Below are 18,214 nucleotides of genomic sequence, written 5' to 3' on the forward strand. Positions count from 1 at the left end.
GCTCATGTATCTCCTCATGATATGATATGAATTTAGGTAGATATTTATGCTTGCATGTTGCTTAGAGCTTGTTTTCCTCTTCATGAAGGTTTTAGCCATGAACACATTTTAGGGTTCAAGGAAGCTAAAAATTTAACCTAGCATGCTCATGTATCTCCTTATGATATGATATGAATTTAGCTAGATATTTATACTTGCATGTTGCTTAGAGCTTGGTTTCCTCTTCTTGAAGGTTTCGGCCATTATCCAAATTTAGGGTTCAAGGAAGCTTAAAAATTTAACCTAGCATGCTCAACTATCTCCTTATGATATGATATGAATTTAGCTAGATTCTTATGCTTGTATGTTGTTTAGAGTTTAATAAGTTCATACTCGTGAACTTTCGGCCTAGATGTGCCTCACATGCTACGTTATGAATTAAGAGATGTTATTTAATGATTCCATTTATGATAGGTGATGTGTTCATTTACGTATACCTATGAACCATGCATGATTATGTCTCTTATGATGTGCTATGTGCTCAAGTATGCATGCTTTATGATATGACAAATAACATACTCATTTATGTATGCTTATGATCCATGCATAATAATGTCTCTTAGGATGTGCTATGTGCCCAAATAAAGGCCTAAGAGTTGCTTCCCTTCTTGTTGGGATTAAGAGCACTCTTTATGACATGATAAGTGAAGGCCTAAGAGTTGCTTCCCTTTGGGGATTAAGAGCACTTTTCATGATATGATAAGATATGATACGCCATGTTATGACATGAACCATGATATGCTATTTTACTTTGTATGGCTTGTACCAAGGGTGGGCTCCATAAGCGCCCCTAGGCTGACGGACTATGAACGGGTCTAGTAAAGGGATGGACTCCTTAGTACGCCCCTAGGTCGACGGTCGTAGTATGGACCTAGATCCCTAGTAGGTTCGGGGCTAGCTACCCTGTCCAAGGGATTGCACGTATTTATGTATGTATGTGGTACAAGCCGGGCCCTCATGATGATATTATGTTCAAGTACTATATGATATGTTTTAAGACAACTTGCATATGACATGATACATGTTTTAAAAGACATCTTGCACGATGTGATTTATGATACGACTTGCTATGCCCTTATGATATATATGACATGATGATTTATGATATGCTATGCCCTTATGATTTATATGACATGATGATTTATGATATGATATAGCATGATGTTCTTTATGATTTATGATATGACATGCTATGCCCTTATGATTTATATGACATGATGATTTATGATATGATATAGCATGATGTTCTTTATGATTTATGATATGACATGCTATGCCCTTATGATTTATATGACATGATGATTTATGATAGGATATAACATGATGTTCTTTATGAGATAATATGTTATGATGCTATGTATTCACCATATGATGTTAGATGATCATATTTCCATGATTATATGTTTATGTGTTTATACTTGATATATGGATTTTGTGAGTAGGAAAGGATCTTACTAAGCCTGTGTGCTTATATCTTACTTTCCTTGTACCGCAGATAAAGGCAAAGAATGGATGACCTAGTGGAGCTGCAGGAGAGGCAAGGAGATGTGTGTGGTGGTGGCTTGGCTAAGATAAATAAAAGACCTGCTTATGTTATTTTGTTATGTTGACATGAATTAAGTGTATTATGTTATTGTCCCGCATGACTTCAGGATATTTCTACTGTTTTACTTTCGAAAGAAATTTTAATATGCATGTATGTTTCCGCAATAGTAATGGTTAAGTAAAGTAACCCCGCCCTACTAGCAGGAGGGGCGGGCGTTACACTTTATGCCTAGAATACAGGCTGCTTCACCTAAGTCCTTCATTGAGAAACAATTCCCCAGCCAAGTCTTTACAGACTGCAACAAAGGGATGTCATTTCCAATGAGTAGTATGTCATCCACATACAATACAAGGAAGACAACTGTGTTCCCAACAACCATCTTGTAGACACAGGGTTCATCTTCATTCTTGATGAAACCAAACTGTTTGATCGCATCATCGAATCAAAGATTCCAGCTCCAAGAAGCTTGCTTTAGTCCATAAATGGACTTATGTAGCTTGCATACTTTGCCAGTATGCAGTGGATCTACAAAACCCTCAAGTTGTGTCATGTACTGTTAGTTAGAGCCCTAGAGCCAATCATTTGATGATTGTATGGACTCATTGTATCATATTCTTGTATATCAATAAAGGCATTTGTTTGGTTATTATACTTATTTATATTAGTGCCAAATAGACTAAGTATAACAGCGTCCTTGAGTAGAAGGTTCATACCTATATCAATCGATTAGTTGAATCGATAGTGAGATGATATAGGGAACACTACTCTTAATCATTCATAGTCGAGTATTAACATTCAGGGACAATGTTAATGCAATAAGACTAGCATGTAGGTCAGCTCGATGACATGATCTCACAAGTCATGGATATAGAGATATCAAGCTGACACATGGGTATACATTGGAGAATGTATACTGAATGACCCGCCATGAAAAAGTATCATGGATCGTTATATGAGTGTCATATACTTTCTCATGTGGCTATTAGTATGACTATTAGTCCTTAGACCTGAAGTCACCATGGATCCCTACATAAGGAGTTATGTACTTTGGTTTCGTCAAACGTCACCCGTAATTGGGTGGACTATAAAGGCGATTACTGGGTATGTAACGAATTATGCAGAGGGATGTGAGTGATGTAGATGGTATCTATCCCTCCTATATGATAAGAGTGACATCGATATTCTTGATAGAGTAAAACCACGAAGTGTTTGGCCATACCCAAATGAGTCAATATGAGATATTGAGCTCATTTGATTGAGTGAGTCTACTTGGAGTTCAAGATTTAGATTGGTCAAAGGATGACACGGTCTATGCCTCACATTGATCAATCTAAATGTCTAGGATAGAAGGACACTTGTCATATATTGTGAGGAGTCACAATTAGTAGTCACAAGGTGATGTTGGATCTCAACATTTCTTGTAACTTGGGTAGCAATGATGTATTGCTAGATGCCGCTCATTGCTTATGTTTCTAAAGGAGTTTAGAAACATTGCCAACGTTACAAGAACCTATTGGGTCACACACAAAGAACAAGTGGATGGAGATTGGGTTCATATGATGAACCAATTGGATTAAGTTCATATGATGAACCAAGATGATTAGATTCATTTGATGAATCAAATTGGATTAAGAGTAATCCAAATTGGGCTAATTGAGTTGGACTCAAGTTGATTCATGTATTCAATGAGTCTAATTTAGATTATGACTCATTAAATCAACTTAATTTAATGAATTAGATTCATTATATTAAGTTGGCTTGAATCAAATGGTTAGATTAGATCAACCATGGAAGAGATTTGGTCAAGTTTGACTTGACTTGAGAGGGAGAGGAAGAGTCAAGTTTGACTTAACTAATTTCCACATCATTAGTGAGATGGCAAGATGTGGACCAATGATGATGCTCCACATCATCATGGTATGCCACATCATGGAGGTTACAAGCCTCCATTCTCATTAATGTGGCCAGCCACATTAAATGAGTAGGAGTTACTCATGTGGCCGACCACACAAGTGAATGAATGGGAATGAATTTTCATTCAATTGGTCTCATTCATTTCATCTCCTTCCTCTAGCAATTCTCTTCTCCCTTTCCTCCTCCTTGGCCGAGAGTTTCAAGCAAGGTGAAGAGGAATGTGGTAAGGTCAAAAGAAAAGGGTGAAGTGAAGGCCACAAAGGAGGATACCTAGAGGAGTATGTGAGATTCCTTTCCTTTCTTTCCTTTTCTCCCTTTTCAAATCCTACCCGAGAGCTCTAGAAAGTGCTAGCACACTTGGGGCTCTCTTCTCCATCCTTTGAGTGTGAGAGACACTCCTTGTTCGTGTGGATATCATTAGAGGAGTGTCTACGTTGACACTCTCGAGATCCGGCGTACCGTTGGACGAGCGGGAACGCGAAAGGGCACGCATCAAAGGTATAAAGTGTTTTCCTTTGTAGATCTATTGTAGATCGTAGTTTATAACTCGTACTTGTGTTTTCGAAATTTTTCCTTGCACGGATCCTACGGCTTTGGGTGATTCGGAGTTTCCGCGACGCAAAAAGCGGTTTTCGCGGCCCAAAAAACCCAACAGTGGTATCAGGGCCACGTGCAAGGCTTGTACGAGTTTAATTTTTGGTTTTATGAAAACTAAAGTTTATGTAATTTTCTGTAAAATTATGATTTTTTATAGTTTTTATGGGTAATTTTTCCGTAGAAGCGAAGCACAAGTTTCTCGGCACTTGTAGGTTTCGGCTACCGGAAAGATTTTTTCCAAAACGGCTTCGTTTTGCCCCAAATCCGTTTGGGACAGCGGGCTTGGGTGCCATTAGATCGCAAAGGAGCAACTCACGATGGTTAGATCGTGGGTAGGGGTACTGACCCTAACCCCGCAAGGGGATTTGCTCCGCGATTGTACCCGAAATCGCTCAAAACGAACCTGTCGGGAAGATTTTTCCGAAACGGCAATGTCTCGACCAAAATCATTTTGGGACAGCGAGTTTGGGCGCTGTTGGATCGCAAAGGAACCCTCGCGATGGTTAGATCGCGGGTAGGGGCGCTGCCCCTGGCCCCGAAAACCGCTAAACGGGACCGCCGGGAAATTTTACTCGTAAAAATTGTAAAAATTATTTTAAAATTATAGAAAAATTATGAAAATATATAATTTTGAATTATATATTAATTTTGTGATAGTCATGGCCCAAAACCCCAATATGATTGGATTGTGTTGTAATTCATAATACGGCCTGTGTGCCGTTATGTGTTTGCGCGTGTTGTATGTTTTATTTTTCCGCGACCTGCGCGTACTGCCTTTCTCTTATATTCTTGTTGTAAATTAGATTTAGACTCGAATGTAACTCGAGTTTCAAATTGTAATGTACAAATTGGAGCGGTGGAGGGTCCACACGAGACGGAGTTCCGAGGCGGGCACGAGCAACACAAGGTGGTCAAAGGGAGGAGCTTGGAGAAGCTTTTTGTCACGCCCCAGAGGAGTCTCAGTCCGAAGAAATTTCGATAGCATCTCCCCTGTACGGCGGACAATATGAAACTTTCTACATATCACATATACATCAGCCACAGGCGGCTGGAATGATAACAAAAAAATAAAGACAAACACCACGTAGTTAATAACAGTAATCAATAAATAATAGGACTCTGACTCGAAATCCACCCTACTCCACTACACTCGTAAAACTCAAATCCAACGAACTCACCTCTTCTGCCGTCCAGGCAGGCACGTAGTAGAATGAAATCCAATATCATATCAAAAATCCATCAAAAGGTTTCACTCCATACAATATCCATAGGAAAAATCCAAAGACAATACTGAAACAAAGTCTGTTATAGAAAAAGACCAAAATAAAACAAATAACGAACTAATAGAGAACTAGCTCTACGTGCAGAGGGGGGGCCAACGACTGGAACTGCTCCGGACAGCCTCAACCAACACTCAGCAGGTACAACTGATATGCATAACAACACTAATCATGCGTACAGTCTCCTGAATACGAGAAGGAATAAATGCATCTGAAACGAAATCAGGAGATAACTGTACTAACCGGGATCAAGGTACAAAGGTAACAAGTCGTCAGACCGAAGAAATCATAATCCTGTATGCATGTCAATCAAATGCATCCATACAAATGCAGTAAGTGCAGCAATCACAACAATAAAATGCAATAAATGCATATGATGCAACTGACATTCACCCCTGATGCAGTGAGCAATCTCATACTCCTCTCCTCGGCCCCAAATCATAAATGGGGAGCTCAATGCTCTCATCTCCAGGTACACGACGACGGGGAGCTACCACGCTGAGTCCTCGACCAGCGGAGCCAAACAGAGTCCACCATCTGCGGCTACCACTGCTACCCTAAATGCCAAGAAGGCGGCACCACCGAGTCCTCGACCAGCGGAGCCAAAGAGATCCGCACACACACCGGATATACAACTAATCCATGGGTGGTGTGTGTGCAGTACATGTAACTGGCGATGGGCTCAACCAAAGTGAAGCCGACAATCGCACAGCATGCAAACATGATGCATGATACTAAGCATGGCAATCTCATGAATAGCATAGCAAGATCCATACATAAATAAAAGGTGTACCACAAATCAATGTATCATATGGAAGGTACACAAACAGATAGGGTATCATATAAACCCTAGGTCCTGAACATGATGTATCATATGGTTGGATCACTACCGAAAGCATGTATGGTCAGGTCAATAATAACATGCAGTGCATAATAAATAAACAAACAACATGTAACAGATCATGTAGTGACCAACCGAATCAAAAGGATAACACAATCATTGCTATATGTTAAACACTTTATTATGCATATCAAAAGACATAAGTCAAAGTACCCGCCTCCAATCGAAATGGTCCAACTCGGGCGTCGAGATGCTCGTCTCGAATCAAAGTCCTGTGTTAAATCGCACAGTTTAGCTAATTTAATTATAAACAAATAGCTAAACAAATTCCTAACCCACTGACCAGTTATGGTTAGTTTCATTAACCCCAATTACACCATTACATAACTTCCGAACCTAAATTATTAATTATTACTAACTCAACTAGCAATAATCTACCACAAATATCAAAACCATAATCCTTACCTCTAACTCTCCTTCAGTCGTCTGTGATGGCAACTGATCCGATTCACAACGGAAAGACCGGAATCCAGCAACTTCGGACCGTTCGCTGCCAATTGGAAAACAAATTCCAGATCCAACTTAGTAGAAAACCTTATAGTAGTATACCTAAATCCATATCACTGTTGACCTTAACAAAAATCCTTACCTAACTCATAGTTGTGCTTGTTGATCCACCACAAAGAAGGATTGATCAATAACAGAGAAGAATATCCAAGCTCGGCACTGCTCGGAAGGATAGAGGTGCCGGAAAGGATTTACAGCGGTGCTGCTCGGTCAACAGTCGGGGTGGTCGAAGTGGCTCGGGAGCAAGTGTCGGCGGCAGAAGCTAGGGCACATAAGAACCCAAGCAGTGGTACTCGAGTGCCGGCGATCGGGGTGGCCGGCGCTACTCAAGTGGTTGTCGTCGGCTAGAGGAAAAAGGTAGCAGGAACTCAGCCGGAGGGAGAAGAAGAAGAAGTGAAAGGGAGGATGAAGTAGGAGGAGAGGAGGAAAACCGCCGGCCCGGCGGTTAGGGCTCGGACGAGATCGGCGGCGTCGGGGAGAAAAGAGGGCGCGCGGGCACGGCTCGGCAAAGAAGAAAAACGGCGACAAATGTAAATAAAAAGGAATAAGAAAATAAAAGGAAAAAGATTATATAAATATAATCTTCTCCTCGCTTAAATAGGGTAGCCTAAACAGATTTTTTTTTTCCGGGCCCCGTTTTTTTTTTTCCCCCGTTAACTCGTTCGTACGAGTTCCGAAAAATTCCAGAAAAATCCCTTATTAATATTCGCCTATTTTCCGGTATTTTACACTGTTGACCCTAGGTTGACATTCGATCTTCTCATTGGCTTGAGAAGATCGTAGTAGGGCCATGACTAAATCACAAATATATTAATTAGTTAATTGCTTATGTATATGATGCATGTTTAATAAGTAATTAATTAATTAGTGCCTTACGATTAGATTAGATCTAAGTCGTGCACATGATGCACCCTTGCGATTAGATTAAATCTAAGTCGTGCACAAGATGCATCCTTTTCGATTAGATTAGATCTCGATCTAACCAACTCTAAATGCCTAACCGTGCCGTGATACCTATCACTACCTCGATCACATGTATTGTTGAATCTGCCAAAGCAGAGCAATACATATTATCTTGGTAGGGTACGGAGGGACAATCTTGGTCCCGCCTATCAACGCATGGGTGAATACAAACTCAATTAGATTGAGTATTCCTAGTTGCTCGGTTAGATCGAGTCAACTATAGGCATTCTTCCAACGGTTGGAAAAGATAGGTCAAAATCACATCTATATTAACTCTCGGGCGTATTAGCCTAAGCTAACTCGAGTTTAATATAAATGCGGATATTGATCCTATAAACAAGAGTTGCATAGAGATGTAATTGGTAATCGTTACCTACCGATCATACTAAGCCTTGGGCGTATTAGCCAAAGCTAACTCAAGGGTTAGTATGATGTGGATCTTGTCCCACAAGAATTATAGTATTCAGTGGGAGCATCATTTAGTTAAAGGCCTAATTAAATGATTCTAAAAGAATATGATATTTATTTCTGCAAATTTTCTGTTGTAGATAACCATGACGTCGAACACGAATTCCTTCTCCCTGCGATCTGTCCTTGAGAAGGACAAGCTCAACGGAGCGAATTTCCTGGACTGGTACAGGAACTTGAGAATAGTTCTCACCCAGGAACGTAAACTGTACGTTCTAGAGCTGCCCATTCCCGCGAGCCGACAAAGATGCTTACAAGAAGCATCAAGATGACGCATTAGATGTGTCCTGTCTTATGCTCGCAACCATGAACTCTGAGCTTCAGAAGCAACATGAGTTGATGAGCGCTTACGATATGGTTGAACATCTTTGTCACCTATATCAAGGACAAGCAAGGCACTGGAAGAGGAACTCCAAAGAATACCTGGAAGATCTTACGAAGAAGAGAAATAAGATTTCTACTTCAGGTATACATGTTATAGAAGTCAACCTCTCTATTTCTTCATCGTGGGTATTAGATACCGGATGTGCTTCGCACATTTGTACTAATGTACAAGCGCTGAGAAATAGCAGGGCATTGACGAAGGGTGAGATAGGCCTTCGAGTAGGCAATGGAGAACGTGTTGCTGCTATTGCTGTAGGAACTTATCATCTATCTCTTCCCTCTGGGCTTGTACTAGAATTAGATGATTGTTGTTATGTGTCTGCCTTGACTAAGAACATAATTTCAGTTTCTTGTTTGGACAAGAAAGGATTCTCGTTTATAATAAAGAACAAATGTTGTTCTGTCTATTTAAACGATATGTTCTATTGTAGTGCACCTCTAATAAACTGACTCTATATTCTAGACCTTGAGAGCCCTATCTATCACATAAATACCAAGAGGTTCAAGTCAAATGACATGAACCAAACCTACCTCTGGCATTGTCGCTTAGATCATATAAATGACAAGCGCTTATCCTAGCTCCATAAGGATGGTATGCTAGACTCATTTGATTTTGAATCATATGAGGTATGCGAGTCATGCCTACGAGGCAAGATGACCAAGACTCCCTTTAGTGGGCACAGCGAGAGAGCGACTGATTTATTAGGACTCATACATAGTGATGTATGTGGCCCTTTCAATGTCGCTGCTAGAGGCGGTTATAGGTACTTCCTCACATTTACTGATGACTTCAGTAGATACGGTTATGTGTACTTAATGACACATAAGTCCGAATCCTTTGAAAAGTTCAAAGAATTCAAGAATGAAGTACAGAACCAGCTTGGCAAGAGTATTAAGATACTTCAATCCGATCGAGGTGGAGAATACCTTAGCCATGAGTTCCGTGACTATCTAGCTGAGTGTGGGATTCTATCCCAACTCACTCCTCCTGGAACACCACAGTGGAATGGTGTATCCGAACGGAGGAATCGTACATTATTAGATATGGTACGATCTATGATGAGTCACACAGATCTTCCGACATATATATGGGGATATGCTCTAGACACGGCAGCTTTCATACTCAACCGAGTTCCATCAAAGGCCGTGATAAAGACACCATATAGGATATGGACTGGGAGAGATGCCCAGGTACCTTTCATGAGGATTTGGGGTTGTGAGGCTTACGTTAGACATCAAGTCTCAGACAAATTAGTACCCAAATCCGACAAGTACTTTTTCATTGGATTTCCCAAGGAAACTAAGGGATATTACTTCTACATTCCCAGTCAGCACAAGGTAGTTGTGGCAAAGACTGGGGTCTTTCTAGAAAGGGACTTTGTTTCTAGAAAGACTAGTGGGAGCGCGTTCGATCTTGAAGTAGTTCAAGATGCGAACAATAGCACTGATGCCTCGATGGAAATTGAACTGGAACCATAAAGTGTTGTGGATGATGTTGTTCCACAAGGAGTTGAGGAACAACAACCGGTTCAAGTAGACATACCTCTTCACAGGTCTGATAGGGTACGTCGTCAGCCTGAGAGATACTCATTTCTCTTGTCTGACCAGATGACATTGTGCTCATAGAGGATGAGCCTACCACCTATCAGGAAGCTGTGATGAGACCAGATTCCTAGAAATGGCTAGAGGCCATGAGATCCGAAATGGAATCCATGTACACCAACCAAGCATGGACTTTGGTTGATCCACCTGAAGGGGTAAAACCCATTGGGTGCAAGTGGGTCTTTAAGAGAAAGACTGACATGGATGGACTTATCTATAAGGGTCGCTTGGTAGCTAAAGGTTTCAAGCAGATTCATGGTATTAACTATGATTAAACCTTTTCTCCAGTAGCGATGTTTAAGTCCATTCGGATCATGCTTGCAATTGCAGCCTATCATGACTATGAGATATGGCAGATGGATGTCAAAACCGCGTTTCTGAATGGAAACCTGCTCGAGGATGTGTACATGACACAACCTGAGGGTTTTGTAGATCCACAGCATACTAGCAGAGTATGCAAGCTGCATAGGTCCATTTATGGACTAAAGCAAGCTTCTCGGAGCTGGAATCTTCGTTTCGATGATGCAATCAAACAGTTTGGTCTCATCAAGAATGAAGATGAGCCTTGTGTCTACAAGAAGGTTGTAGGGGATATAGTTGTCTTCCTCATATTGTATGTGGATGACATACTACTCATTGGGAAGGACATCCCTATGCTTCAGTCTGTCAAGACCTGGCTAGGGAGTTGCTTCTCAATGAACGACTTAAGCGAGGCATCCCGCATTCTAGGGATACAGATCTATAGGGATAGATCTAAGAGATTGCTTGGCCTAAGTCAGAGTACATACATAGACAAGGCACTCCTACGGTTTGCCATGCAGAACTCCAAGAAGGGATTTCTACCGATGTCACATGGCGTGAGTCTTTCGAAGACTCAAGGTCCCTCTTCTAGAGAGGAGAGAGACCGTATGGATCAGATCCCTTATGCCTCAGCCATAGGATCGATCATGTACGCCATGCTATGTACTGACCTGATGTCTCGTATGCTTTGAGCATGACGAGCAGATACCAGTCAGATCCAGGTGAAAGTCACTGAATAGCGGTCAAGAATATTCTTAAGTACTTAAGAAGGACTAAAGAATATTTCTTGATATATGGAGGCAATGATGAGCTAACTGTAAAGGGTTACAGTGATGCTAGCTTCCAGACCGACCAGGATGACTATAGATCGCAGTCGGGGTTCGTGTTTTGCTTAAATGGTGGTCTGTGGTGGAAGAGTTCAAGCGGGATCGATGGTCGATTCTACAAAGAGAGTATATTGCTACATCGAGGCAAGAAGGAGGCGGTTTGGATCCGCAAGTTCATCACTCGAACTTGGGGTGGTTCCTAACATTGCTCGATTCAGCTCTATTGTGACAACAATGGAGCTATAGCACAGGCGAAGGAACCTCGCTCACACCAGCGGACCAAGCACATACTACGGCGTTTCCATCTCATTCGAGAGATTATCGATAGAGGAGATGTGAAGATTTGTAGAGTACCTACAGAGGCTAACATCGCAGATCCCTTGACCACGGCTTTGGCACAGAGGAAGCATGATGGTCACACTAGGTCATTAGGCCTTAGAGCCTATACTGATTGGCACTAGTGCTAGTGGGAGATTGTTAGTTAGAGCCCTAGAGCCAATCATTTGATGATTGTATGGACTCATTGTATCATTTTCTTGTATATCAATAAAGGCATTTGTTTGGTTATTATACTTATTTATATTAGTGCCAAATAGACTAAGTATAATAGCGTCCTTGAGTAGAAGGTTCATACCTATATCAATCGATTAGTTGAATCGATAGTGAGATGATATAGGGAACACTACTCTTAATCATTCCTAGTCGAGTATTAACATTCAGGGACAATGTTAATGCAATAAGACTAACATGTAGGTCAGCTCGATGACATGATCTCACAAGTCATGGATATAGAGATATCAAGCTGACACATGGGTATACATTGGAGAATGTATACTGAATGACCCGCTATGAGAAAGTATCATGGATCGTTATATGAGTGTCATATACTTTCTCATGTGGCTATTAGTATGACTATTAGTCCTTAGACCTGAAGTCACCATGGATCCCTACATAAGGAGTTATGTACTTTGGTTTCATCAAACGTCACCCGTAACTGGGTGGACTATAAAGGTGATTACTGGGTATGTAATGAATTATGCAGAGGGATGTGAGTGATATAGATGGGATCTATCCCTCCTATATGACAGGAGTGACATCGATATTCTTGATAGAGTAAAACCACGAAGTGTATGACCATACCCAAATGAGTCAATATGAGATATTGAGCTCATTTGATTGAGTGAGTCTACTTGAAGTTCAAGATTTAGATTGGTCAGAGGATGACATGGTGTATGCCTCACATTGATCAATCTAGATGTCTAGGATAGAAGGACACATGTCATATATTGTGAGGAGTCACAATTAGTAGTCACAAGGTGATGTTGGATCTCAACATTTCTTGTAACTTGGGTAGCAATGATGTATTGCTAGATGCCGCTCATTGCTTATGTTTCTAAAGGAGTTTAGAAACATTGCCAACGTTACAAGAACCTATTGGGTCACACACAAAGAACAAGTGGATGGAGATTGGGTTCATATGATGAACCAATTGGATTAAGTTCATATGATGAACCATGATGATTAGATTCATTTGATGAATCAAATTGGATTAAGAGTAATCCAAATTGGGCTAATTGAGTTGCACTCAAGTTGATTCATGTATTCAATGAGTCTAATTTAGATTATGACTCATTAAATCAACTTAATTTAATGAATTAGATTCATTATATTAAGTTGGCTTGAATCAAATGGTTAGATTAGATCAACCATGGAAGAGATTTGGTCAAGTTTGACTTGACTTGAGAGGGAGAGGAAGAGTCAAGTTTGACTTGACTAATTTCCACATCATTAGTGAGATGGCAAGATGTGGACCAATGATGATGCTCCACATCATCATGGTATGCCACATCATGGAGGTTACAAGCCTCCATTCTCATTAATGTGGCCGGCCACATTAAATGAGTAGGAGTTACTCATGTGGCCGGCCACACAAGTGAATGAATGGGAATGAATTTTCATTCAATTGGTCTCATTCATTTCATCTCCTTCCTCTAGTCATTCTCTTCTCCCTTTCCTCCTCCTTGGCCGAGAGTTTCAAGCAAGGTGAAGAGGAATGTGTTAAGGTCAAAAGAAAAGGGTGAAGTGAAGGTCACAAAGGAGGATACCTAGAGGAGTATGTGAGATTCCTTTCCTTTCTCTCCTTTTCTCCCTTTTCAAATCCTACCTGAGAGCTCTAGAAAGTGCTAGCACACTTGGGGCTCTCTTCTCCATCCTTTGAGTGTGAGAGACACTCCTTGTTCGTGTGGATATCATTAGAGGAGTGTCTACGTTGACACTCTCGAGATCCGGCGTACCGTTGGACGAGCGGGAACGCGAAAGGGCACACATCAAAGGTATAAAGTGTTTTCCTTTGGTGATCTACTGTAGATCGTAGTTTATAACTCGTACTTGTGTTTTCGAAATTTTTCCTTGTACGGATCCTACGGCTTTGGGTGATTCGGGGTTTCCGCGACGGGAAAAGCGGTTTTTGCGGCCCGAAAAACCCAACATGTACACATCCTCGAGCAAATTTCCATTCAGAAACGCGGTTTTGACATCCATCTGCCAGATCTCATAATCATGGTATGCTACAATAGCAAGCATGATTCGAATGGACTTAAACATCGCTACTGGAGAAAAAATTTCATCATAGTCAATACCATAAATTTGCTTGAAACCTTTAGCTACCAAACGATCCTTATAGGTAATAAGTCCATCCATGTCAGTCTTTATCTTAAAGACCCACTTACACCCAATGGGTTTGACACCTTTAGGTGGATCAACCAAAGTCCATACTTGGTTGGTGTACACGGATTTCATCTCGGATCTCATGGCCTCTAGCCATTTCTCAGAATCTGATCTCATCACAGCTTCCTGATAGGAGGTAGGCTCATTCTCAACGAGCATAATGTCATCATGGTCAGACAAGAGAAATGAGTATCTCTCAGGCTGACGACGTACCCTATCAGACCTGCGAAGAGGTATGCCTTCTTAAACTGGTTGTTGTTTCTCAACTCCTTGTGGAACAATCTCATCATCCACAACACTTTGTGGTTCCAGTTCAACTTCCATCAAGGCTTCAGTGCTATGGTCCATATCTTGAACTTCTTCAAGATTGAACGTACTCCCACTAGTTTTTCTAGAAACAAAGTCTCTTTCTAGAAATACCCCAGTCTTAGCCACAACTACTTTGTGTTGACTGGAAATGTAAAAGAAATATCCCTTCGTTTCCTTGGGATATCCTATAAAATAACACTTATCAGATTTGGGTCCCAGTTTGTCCGAGACTTGACGTCGAATGTAAGACTCACAACCCCAAATCCTCATAAAAGACACCTGGGCATCTCTCCCAGTCCATATCCTATATGGTATCTTTATCACAACCTTGGATGGAACACGGTTAACTATGAAGGCTGCTGTGTCTAGAGCATAGCCCCAAAGAGATATAGGAAGATCTATGTGACTCATCATAGACCATACCATATCTAATAGGGTATGATTTCTCCTTTCGGATACATCATTCCACTGTGGTGTTCCAGGAGGAGTGAGTTGGGATAAAATCCCACACTCAGCTAGATAGTCACGAAACTCATGGCTAAGGTATTTTCCACCTCGATCTGATCGAAGTATCTTAATACTCTTGCCTAGCTAGTTTTTTACTTCATTCTTGAATGCTTTGACTTTTCAAAGGATTCTAACTTATGTGTCATCAAATACACATAACCATATCTACTGAAGTCATCAGTAAATGTAATAAAATACCTATAACCACCTCTGGCACCGACATTGAAAGGGCAACATACATCACTATGTACAAGTCCTAACAAGTCAGTCGCTCTTTCACTGTGTCCACTAAAGGGAGTCTTGGTTATCTTGCCCAGTAGGCATGACTCGCATGTCTCATATGATTCAAAATCAAATGAGTCCAGCAAACCGTCTTTATGGAGTTGGAATAAGCATTTGTCATTTATATGACTTAAGCGATAATGCCAGAGATAGGTTTGGTTCATTTCATTTGATTTGAACCGTTTGGTACTTATGTTATAGATGGGGTTCTCTAAGTCTAGAATATAGAGTCCATTCATCAGAGGTGCACTATAATAGAACATGTCATTTAAATAAATGGAACAACATTTGTTTTTTTATGATAAACGGAAAACCTTTCTTGTCCAAACAAGAAACTAAAATAATGTTCTTAGTAAGAGCAGGCACATAACAACATTCATCTAATTCTAGTACAAGCCAAGAGGGAAGAGATAGATAGTAAGTCCCTACAGCAACAGCAGTAACTCGTGCTCCATTGCCTATCGTAAGTCCACCTCACCCTTCGTCAATACCCTGCTATTTCTCAGCGCCTGCACATTAGTTCAAATGTGAGAAGCACATCTGGTATCCTGATGCGAACCTCGACGAACAATGCCGCGAGACCCAGCAACAATAAGATTTGGAACTCAGTTCCGGGATCGTCCAAAGGAGGTTTCGAGGGATGGAATATTGACCCGTTGATTATAGAGAATCAAGAACCAATATTATGAGAAAATGGAGAATATCGACCCAATAGTTATAACAGAACCAAGAACCGATATTATAAGAGTGCTGAGAAATTACAAGTGCTCACCCGTAATCCCTACAGAGTTGCTGAAGAACAACAAGGAGGAAAACTCTCTCAAAATAGAATGTTTGCTGCCCCCTTTGATATCTACTCAAGACATTATATAGAACTGAAAATGGTAGTTTCCAAGGCATGGAAAGAGAAGATATGAATGCAAGTCTTCATGCAAACTCCTTCTAGCTGTTCTCCACTTGGGAATTCGTCCAAAATGTAGGTGGCATTAAATGACACACCAATTCCAACCAAAATGGTGTGTTTTCCCATCATTCTAGTATGGTATTTGACTAGGAACATGTTGCATCATGATATTCCATTCTTCCGCAGCTGATTGGCCCAATTTAGGGTCTACTTGTATGAAGTTGATCATTCGGCATGGCATCGAATGTAACTCCATAGTCTGCCCTTCCAAGATATGAGATGTCAATGCTTGCACAACACGTTGAACTTGCTTGACCTCTGTTTTCGTTATCGGCTCAGCTGGTATGTGCAAGTCCCCTTCATGCTCCTCTTGGTTCGGGACGTACATCTCGACTTGCAGTCCCGTTTCATTGGCTTGGAGCTGATCCGGAGTTGTATCATCCCCCCCTTCCTCAAAAGGATTCGTCCTCGAATCTGAAACAAAAGGGGAAAGATCAGAAATATTAAAGGTTGAACTCACTTGGTACTCACCTGGAAGATCCAACTTGTATGCATTGTTGTTGATTTTCATCAGTACTTGAAATGGTCCATCACCACGTGGGTTCAGCTTGGATTGCCTTCGTTTCGGAAATCGCTCCTTTCGAAAATGAACCCAGACCCAGTCTCCAGGTTGAAACGTAATCGGCTTTTGTCCCTTGTTGGCACGGGTTGCAATCTGCTCATTCCTCCTCAGCATGTGTTGCCTTGCCTTGTCATGGATCCTTTTCACCAAATCAGCCTTTGCTTGACCTTCAAGGCTAGCAATCTTATCCACAGGTAATGGAATTAAATCTAATGGAGTTAAGGGATTAAAACCATAGACAATCTCAAAAGGTGAATACTTAGTAGAAGAATGTGTAACCCTATTGTATGCAAATTCAATGAATGGTATGCAATCTTCCCATGCTTTCAAGTTCTTCCCAATGGCAGAACGCAATAAATTTCCCAAGGTTCGATTAACGACCTCGGTTTGCCCATCAGTCTGTGGGTGACAAGTGGTAGAGAATAACAACTTTGTCCCAAGTTTTCCCCACAAGACTCGCCAAAAATGGCTGAGGAACTTCACATCTCGATCACTAACAATTGTTCGAGGGACCCCATGCAAACGGACCACCTCCCTAAAGAATAAATTTGCCACATGTGTAGCATCATCAGTTTTATGGCAAGGGATAAAGTGTGCCATTTTCGAAAATCGGTCCACAACCACAAGAATAGTATCTCGTCCATTCCTAGTTCTAGGCAAACCTAACACAAAATCCATTGACACATCAGTCCAAGGGTGGCTAGGCACAGGCAAAGGCATATAAAGTTCATGTGGTTGCACCTTAGATTTGGCTTTCTTACATGCAATGCACCTAATGCAAATCCTTTCAACATCTCTTTTCATATGAGGCCAGAAAAAATGTTCTTTTAAAATGTCCAAGGTTTTCACAGTTCCAAAATGCCCCATTAATCCACCCCCATGTGACTCCCTAACAAGCAATTCACGCATAGAACTTCGGGGAACGCAAAGTCTATTTTCTCGAAACAAGTAACCATCATGCATATAAAACTTATCAAATGTACCCTTTTCGCATGCTTTAAAGATATCAGCAAAGTCAGCATCATTCACATACAATTCCTTCAGGTGCTCAAATCCAAGAAACTTTGACCCTAAGGTAAAGATAAGGGCGTACATGCGTGACAAAGCATCTGCTACCACATTCTCTTTTCCTTGCTTGTATTGGATCACATAAGGAAACATTTCAATGAATTCAATCCAATGAGCATGTCTACGATTCAACTTACCTTGGCCTTTCAAATGCTTTAGTGACTCATGGTCCGTGTGAATGATGAACTCCTTGGACCACAAGTAATGTTGCCATGTCTCCAAAGCTCGCACCAATGCATAGAGCTCCTTGTCATATGTTGAGTAGTTCAATGCTGCCCCATTGAGCTTCTCACTGAAGTATGCAATTGGCCTCTTTTCTTGCATAAGAACGGCACCTATACCAATACCAGAAGCATCACATTCGATTTCAAAAGCCTTAGTAAAATCAGGTAGAAGTAGTAAAGGAGCAGTACTTAGCTTTTCTTTTAATGCGTTGAAGGCTTTCTCTTGTGAGTCTCCCCACTTGA

Source organism: Zingiber officinale, chromosome 11A, assembly GCF_018446385.1.
Source record: "Zingiber officinale cultivar Zhangliang chromosome 11A, Zo_v1.1, whole genome shotgun sequence".
NCBI classification, from domain to species: domain Eukaryota; kingdom Viridiplantae; phylum Streptophyta; class Magnoliopsida; order Zingiberales; family Zingiberaceae; genus Zingiber; species Zingiber officinale.